Source organism: Lathyrus oleraceus, chromosome 4 (assembly GCF_024323335.1).
Source record: "Lathyrus oleraceus cultivar Zhongwan6 chromosome 4, CAAS_Psat_ZW6_1.0, whole genome shotgun sequence".
Classification (NCBI taxonomy): Eukaryota; Viridiplantae; Streptophyta; class Magnoliopsida; order Fabales; family Fabaceae; genus Lathyrus; species Lathyrus oleraceus.
In genome coordinates, this window is record NC_066582.1 from 249,323,713 (window position 1) to 249,331,880 (window position 8,168).

Genomic DNA, 8,168 nt, shown 5'->3' on the forward strand with positions numbered 1-8,168 from the left:
CTTGATCAATTACATATTTCGTAATATCAATTTGAATAACTAAGGAATTAGGATTGAAATTGATTGTTAATGGTTTTTCGGCTAAGGAATTAGAGAAAACAATTCTTGAGAATCGGTTTTGAATCATTACAACATAGATGTTATATGATATGGAAGAAGTGTATTACAAAGCAATTCACACATTTGGCCCTAACATGCTTTCTCATATCGGTTAAACAGTTTTTGTACGCTTAATATAATTATTTCTTGTTATTATTATTATTTTTGAAAACACTCATCAAACCCCCTATGATCTTTTGTTCAATTGAATTATTGTAAAGATTGATACTTATCGCGCAGTCCTCGAGATCGATACTCGGGATAACCCCCATTTTATTACTACATTGGTGCAAATAATATACTTGCTATTTTACCGATCAGGGACCTCTAGGCCCAGAGTAGAATTATAACACGGGAGGGAGGTGTACATCACTGTAGTAGAGGTGAATGGCTTAGAGGGGGCGCAGACCCATAGCTTGAGGGCCCAAATATGTTTGTTTGAATCCAGAATTTGGGGGTAGCAACAATAAGTGGGGTGCAAGTAATAATTGACATGGGCTTAGGCCCAAACGCAATCAACAATGAGATGAGGGACCTAAAGGACCTACATTTCATCCTTGTGTTCATGCCAAAATGAGTTCCATCCATGACTGAAACCTTTGTCTGGGTCCAAGCTTCGTCGGGCCGGAAATTGTCTCCGACAGCGGTGGAGACCCAAATACACCTAACACTGCACCAATCTATTCATTATCCCCTCATATTCCGTAATATTTCAGTGTTTCCTTCTTATTCCTATCATAGAGTCTAAATCGAGTGAAGCATTTCATGAACCCTAAAAAAATGGAATCAAAATTAAATGGTGCCAAGGAGGAATCAAAGCCTCACACCTGAGGGATTTGATTCATCATGCTTGATGCTACATTATGGAAAGCAAAATTGAGCAATGAGAGGAAGAAATCAAGATCACTAACCTATGAGGCAGAGAAGGGCCCCAGTTCTGTTGAAGTTGGAGAAGATGAAAATGAATACAATTGAAGCTTCAGGTAATCTTCACTATCATATATCCTTCACACTTAGGTTTTATTCTTCGTCTTCTTTGTATGCTATAGTCTGTAGGAAGAATTATTGTGGCTCTATGTTGATGTCGATGCGTGTGAGGTGGTGGAGTGTTATTGCATAGAGATTGAGAGTCTTCAACTCAACTGTTAGAGCTTCCAATGTTGAAGCTCTACAACTATGGAGATATGAGTGTGTGGTGAGGGTGAGATGGGAGAGAATATGAGAGTGAGTGAGGGAATCAGTGGAAAATGATTCATCAATGATTGTGAAAATGATTCACTCCTCTCCAATGATTGGTAAGAGGGATTGATTTATAGATAGTAAATTGAGAAACAGTTTCGGGCAAGTTGGGTAGGAGTGTTAGGGCAGATAACAAAGTTAAATTTCTCAGTGAAAATTGGTTAGTAATTGACTTCTGCTAGAAATCTCTGTTAAAAATTAGTTATAGAGTTAGTTAGTGAAACTGGCTTATGAAATGAGAAATTTAGTTAACTTGGATTTGACAGTTAGTTATCAATCCGAATGAGGTTAGTTATTAGTAGTGTAGTTAAACTTAACTATGTTAGAATGGAGTGCTAGGTTTATTGTTTGTCAATTGAACTGAGCTAGTTGACCCTTAATGTGAAAAAGAAGTAGCCGACAAAAGACTCATTAGCCTATCAATGATTTCAGTGCTTTTATGTTAGCACTAAGTTTGAATTAATGGAATTTGGTTTGAAATTGGTCCGTTAGGGATTGTTACTGCTAATTTGTTATATTAAACTATTAGTAAGAAATTGAATAGTTAGTTTGTTAGGATATGAACTGAACCTGTTATATTAGTTTAAAAATTGTTAATTTGGCATTGCTAGTGTTATATTTATGAACGGTTTATAAGTTATCATTTCAAGTAGTGTTAAGAATTCAAAACTAGCATGAAAACTTAATGATTATGTAATTGGCATGTTGAAACTAAACTGGATTGGCTATATGTTGAATCTGTTATGAAGTAATCTATCATATTAACCTATGTTGCTAGCAAAACAAAGTTGTTCATTAGAGTTAGTTAGTCTTGTTGCTATATTGGTTAATTGTAGTTAGTTAATGAGGGAGAGTTATAGTGAGTTAGTGAGCTACTAACTTAGTTATGTTAGGATAGAAACTTGTTGCATCAGTATGGTGTTAGTTTGCTTGATTTGTTGTGATATGTTGTTATGTCAATGAAAAGTTGCAATTAGAATAGATATGTAATGTGAGCCACTTGGATTTTATTTGCAGGCATGCTTTTGGCCATGTTTTGAATGTTGGCAATGTGTTTGTGTATACTGAACTTGATTAATGTTTATGCAAGGCTGATACTAATTCGGTAGGGTGAAATTGGTTTGAAACAAAATGGCATGGCATGAAGAGATTTGAAGTCCTTAAAGAAAAATGTGGTGGATTGTTTGAATGCATGGACCAAAGTTCATGGAGTCAAATGGATCATGAAGGAAAATCATGGCATGGTGGAAGAACTCCTTGAAAAGAGAAGACCAAAGTGGACTTAGGGGTTAGGGTATTTGGTTTGACTTGGGTAAAATGTTGACCAAAACGTCAACAGTTGACCAAAGTCAACTTAAAGTCAACAATGCGTATTTTTGTATAGAACTTGGCTTTGTATATCTTGTAATCAAACTTGAAATGTTTGTAATGATTTTTTACCTTTGAACTGTGGCATGTGACCTACTCTTCCTGAAATATTTTTCCCTCCAAATTGTATTTGAAATTTTGCACTGGAATTGAACTTACTTTATGGATGAAACTTGATCTTGTATGAATGCCATAATATAAATCAAGCAATGATTGTTAGTAATCATTAAATGTCACCTTATAGGAACATGATCATCTAAAGCCAAGTATTAACAGTGCCTTTCACAATCAACTATTCCATGTTGTCATCCCAAGATTGTACCAAGAATTAGGGTTTCTATGAGATGAATCTCAAACTTGTGGTGTCCAAGCAATCAAGATGTAGCATAGTGAACCATATATTTGATTAGAAATTGCATCATGAAGCCCTTGCCCATGCATTATTCATAATCTGATTCTCTTCATCATAAATAGCAAACCTTTGAATCAGTGATATTTTAAAAGGAAAATAAGTTCAATTGTGAATGAATGACCTATATAACTAAGAGGATGCAGATGAATCAAAAACAAATGTCAGATGAAAAGTTAAAAATGGGAGGAAAAATTTTGGGGTATGACACCAGGGGCTTCTTGGTGTCCGCCATGGGTTCATGGCGCTCTCCATGGACCTTTAAAACGTAGATTTTCGGTTTTTCACCGTTAGAGGCCTTCCGGACCTCCGATTTTGATTCCGTAAAAAACCTCAATCTCATAACTTGAAATCCAACACTTATCCAATGATTAAAACATCAAATTTACGATTTATCACATATTAGAATCAATTAAATCATACATTTTATCATAGAACAACCATCATAACATCACAATTCAATTCAATTATGTGAAAACGGAATTATCAGCATAAAATTCCTCAACAATCAATCAATATTCAACAACATCCATCAAAATTTATCCAAGCATCAATTTAAGAGAAAACCCTATTGGAGGTTAAGGAAACCTCTCTACCCTTTCATGATTTAGCATACATAGATGAGTAGTTTCTCCCTCTTACCTTAGATTTCATAATTTGATGAAAGAATCTTTGAACTTTTTCTCATAAGCCCTTATTCTCCTTTCTCTTGCCCTAACCCTTCTTTTCTCTCTTCTAAGTTTTTCACGTGATATCCAAACTGACTTTTTCTCCACTTTTCTCATATTTCTAATAACCATATTTCTCATAATCATATTTCCCATGTACTACCCTCAACTTAACCTTGTAATTACTACTTTGCCCTCTAGATCTCTACACACTCCTCTTTTTTCTTATTAGTTTATTATTATGATATTATTTACTCAACTAATTAAATAAACTCCTATTATTTAATTACCAAGATAATTATAAATAATTCTAACTTATTCCAACCAACCTCTGCATCCCACGTATTATAATCAAATAAAATACACTAATTCATAATTAATTCATGCATAAGTTGATTAAATGACTAAATTGAAAATGGGGTGTTACAACACCCATCACCGACCTCAACACTTCAGAATGTCACCTATGTGATGCCCGACTTGGAAAATAAGCATGGGCAGCGTGACGGATTACCCGACACCAGTGTGACACCTATCAGCGCCTTACAACTTGAAGAATTCGTCTTCTCAAATGGAGTTTAGTGCAAAACTCTTATTTCTCATTCCAGGTATACCAAGTCGATCCAAAACATTACACATATGTTATAGATTCATCAATAACATCTAGTTTCATCAAATCAACACATTTAATTCATGGTTTTTATAAAATCATATTATTTCCAAAACCTTCAAAATAACAACAATGGTGAATATATATTAACTCATCAAAACAGAATATGTCATATATCATAGCACACGAATTTCATCACTAATCATCATCACTCACAACAAATCAATCATCCATAACAGAATTATGTTAAAATCTCAATACTCTATTGGAGGTTAAGGGCTCCTCAATTCTACCCTTCATGCATATACCTGTTATTGATATAGTTTGTCCCCCTTACTTGGTTATCCTAGAAGCAATGTAAAATTTTAGTTTTTGATTCTCTAATCCCCTCCAAGTTCTAAGCCTTCTCTTGCACTTTCTTTAACATCTTCTCTATTCTCCAATTTTTGGTTATACGTACTGATAAAAATCCCCTAAAACTAGGTTATGTTCTAATTTATATCATTAGGATAAATCTTATTATAATTCTAATTCTGACTCAAACTCGTATGCCTCTTACTCCTTCCTCCCTTCCACTCCTCATAAATCACACTTCGATCCCAAACTTTCTATTTTCTATTAAATAAAATAAATCTAATAATACTATTATTTTAATTATAAAAATAAACTCTAACAATTTAATTAAACTCCACTGGCCTCTAATTACTGTCCACACTCTCTCCTCAAAGTCACACACCTCACCACCCTTATTTATTTAATTAATATTATCCAATAATTAAATAAATACACAAAAATTATAATAAATCAAATCATTTCAATAAATCAAAAATTGGGGTGTCACACGCCTCGCCTGAGAGAGTTAGAGTCTCATCAAACAGGCCTAACACCTCCCCTGAGGGACTCAGAGTCTCATCAGATATGCTCAACGTATAATATCGCCTGAAGGAGATAGAGTCCCATTTAAAAAATCATTTAAATGCATCTCTTGAGGGACTTGAAGTCTCCTCAAACAAGAACCAACCTAAAGTCTCGCTCGAGAGACTCAATGCCTAGCCCGAGGGACTCAGAGTCTCATTGGGCAGGCTCAACGTCTCGCTTTAGAGACTCATAGTCTCGTCAAACAGGATCAACGTTTAATCTCATTTGAAGGACATAAAGTCCCATTAAACATACTCATATAAATTCCCCGTCTGAGGGACTTAAAGTCTCCTCAGACAAGAACCAACCTAAAATCTCTCTCGAAGGATTCGACTGAAGTCTGGCCCAAGAGACTTAACTTAAAAGTCTTTCCTGAGAGTTTGGACTGAAGTCTCTCCCGAGAGACTCAACACCTCGCCTGAGAGACTTAGAGTCTCATTAGAAAGGCTTAACATATATTCTCTCATAAGGGTCTAAGAAGTAATTAAAGCACTCCGCCTTTTATCAAGCCTTGTGCTTGAGAGACTATGTAGTGATATATTTGCAAAGAACCGCTAAAGGTGAGGAAATCATGGCCGTCAGTAAATGGCGATACACTTCTATCGCGAGGGAAACCTCATCTTTAATGCCCTCCACTCGCCCCATCATGTGAAACATGGGAAAAGAAATGCATCGATAATAGAGAATTTAGAGTCAATACACTCAATTGTGTCTTTCTAGAAAGTAGGGATTCAACGCTCCACCACTATGACAAAATGGATGGTTATCATTCTCGAGAAATCCTAAACACCAGGCCCAAGAGTCTTTATAAATACCTCAACTCTAACATGAGGAATGACAACTCATAACATATACGAAATACTTAAGAATTCATAATTTCTCACCTCACGTGAGGTTGCTTTTTCCATAGCAAAAAACACCATCGTGAGCAAGCCCCAAACCATCGATATCACTAAGATCTCTGGCCACCCCTACTAATATATATATATATATATATATATATATATATATATATATATATATATATATATATATATATATATATATATATATATATATATATATATATATATATATATATATATATATATATATATATATATATATATATATATATATATATATATATATATATATATATATATATATATAATGTGTTTAATATTATTTTTGGTCTTATAGTTAAATTCGAAGATCATTTAGGGTTTTAACTTAAAATATATTATATTTGTGTTTTAACTCTTCAAAATGTATTATGTTAGTCTTATTTGTCTGATTAACGATGAACTTAACTATTAATTTTTTTAGTGTTTTTAGTCGTTAATTAGATAAAAAGATTAGTATAATATATTTTAAAAAATTAAGAGATGAATGTGACTTTTTTTTAAAATTAAAAGATTAAAATAACCTTTAAAGTTAACATTTGATATCAATATGAGACCAATATAATATTTTTTAATTTAAAGAATAAAAATGAACATTTAAGTCTATCATTCGGCTAAAAAGCTATTATATCTTTATTTTCAATGTCTATTTAACATATAAGAAAGAGTAATAGTAAGAATGTGTTTCTATCTTTTCAAGGAAGGGGTTATATTAATCTTAATTTACTTCTCAAATACGTAAAAGACTATAGGCATATAATTCACATAAAAAAAACACAAGATTATGTGGTAAATGACAATTTAACTATATGTGCTTTCATCTTTTTCACCTAAAGTAGTGAGATATTTCTAATTTTCAGCCTGATCAAATGAAAAGAAGATAGATATGGACCCACAGATTTTATTTATTGTGTATTTGACAACATATGGAGTCACTAACCTCTTACGTTTTAAACCCTTTCACCGTATTTTATGAAATAAAGACAATGTGTTTGACAACATAGGGAGTCACTAACATCTCACGTTTTAAACCCTTTCACCGTATTTTATGAAATAAAGACAATTTTACCATACATAAAAGTGTGTGTCGGTAAGTTTACTTCTCAATTACACAATACTTTTGGCATGAAAAATACAATATAATGCATATAGTTTTCAATTTTGATTTACAACTATATTACACCATAATTGTGTTGCATTCTTCAATCACGTGTACAAACAACTTTGTAACCACATCAAAACAATTTAGTAATTATAACATCTACATCAAAAATTAAAATATTTCTTTATTAAATAAACGTAAAATTGTTGTATATAAAATACACGCTAATAACAACAACCACAATTTTATAACCATTAAATGTATCATAAAATATATCACATATATTCTTATTATATTCTTATTAAAAGAAATTAAGACACTAACATATTTTATTATTGTTCAACATTTTTAAAATAAAGATTTAATTTGTATACATCAATAATAGAAAACATTTTAAAACACACATAATCAAACCACACTAACTATTTTACACAAGTTACACTATGATATATGTTATGAATCTTTGATCAGAGCGCAATTACTTTAAAATCAATAAAAATAAAATTTTAATAATAAAGATTTATATTACATGAGAGAGAACAAGAGAAATTTGAATGAAATAACCACTTTCTTAATACTAGAATGCCGACATGCTTCGCATGAGTACATTATAAATAAAATTATATTTTTTTATAATAGTTAATATTTAATTTTTTATTTACATATATAATTATTTTATAGGCCATTTAGATTATGTTTTCAATTATACTATTAATTTTTTAATGTGAAAGATAATAAATTAGATTTTTTTTTTACTTTTTAGTCAATAGTATGTGAGATTAAATTACGCATATTTATATTATATCTACTTACATGATCAAATTATCTAGACCTTTATTTATAATAAATTGTAAAATTTAAACTTTTATTT

General features: G+C 31.8%; 1 long non-coding RNA gene across 2 annotated transcripts; it reads left to right on the forward strand.

Annotated features, from left to right (window-relative positions):
- Positions 1 to 609: 609 nt before the first annotated feature.
- LOC127074894 (uncharacterized) lies at positions 610 to 2,814 on the forward strand. 2 transcript variants are annotated; one of them, XR_007786135.1, is made up of 2 exons: positions 610 to 1,082; positions 2,356 to 2,814. It is a non-coding gene; the product is annotated as an uncharacterized LOC127074894 (long non-coding RNA). The 2 variants fall into 2 exon arrangements; XR_007786136.1 differs by having other exon boundaries at positions 2,429 to 2,814.
- The last annotated feature ends 5,354 nt before the right edge of the window (positions 2,815 to 8,168 follow it).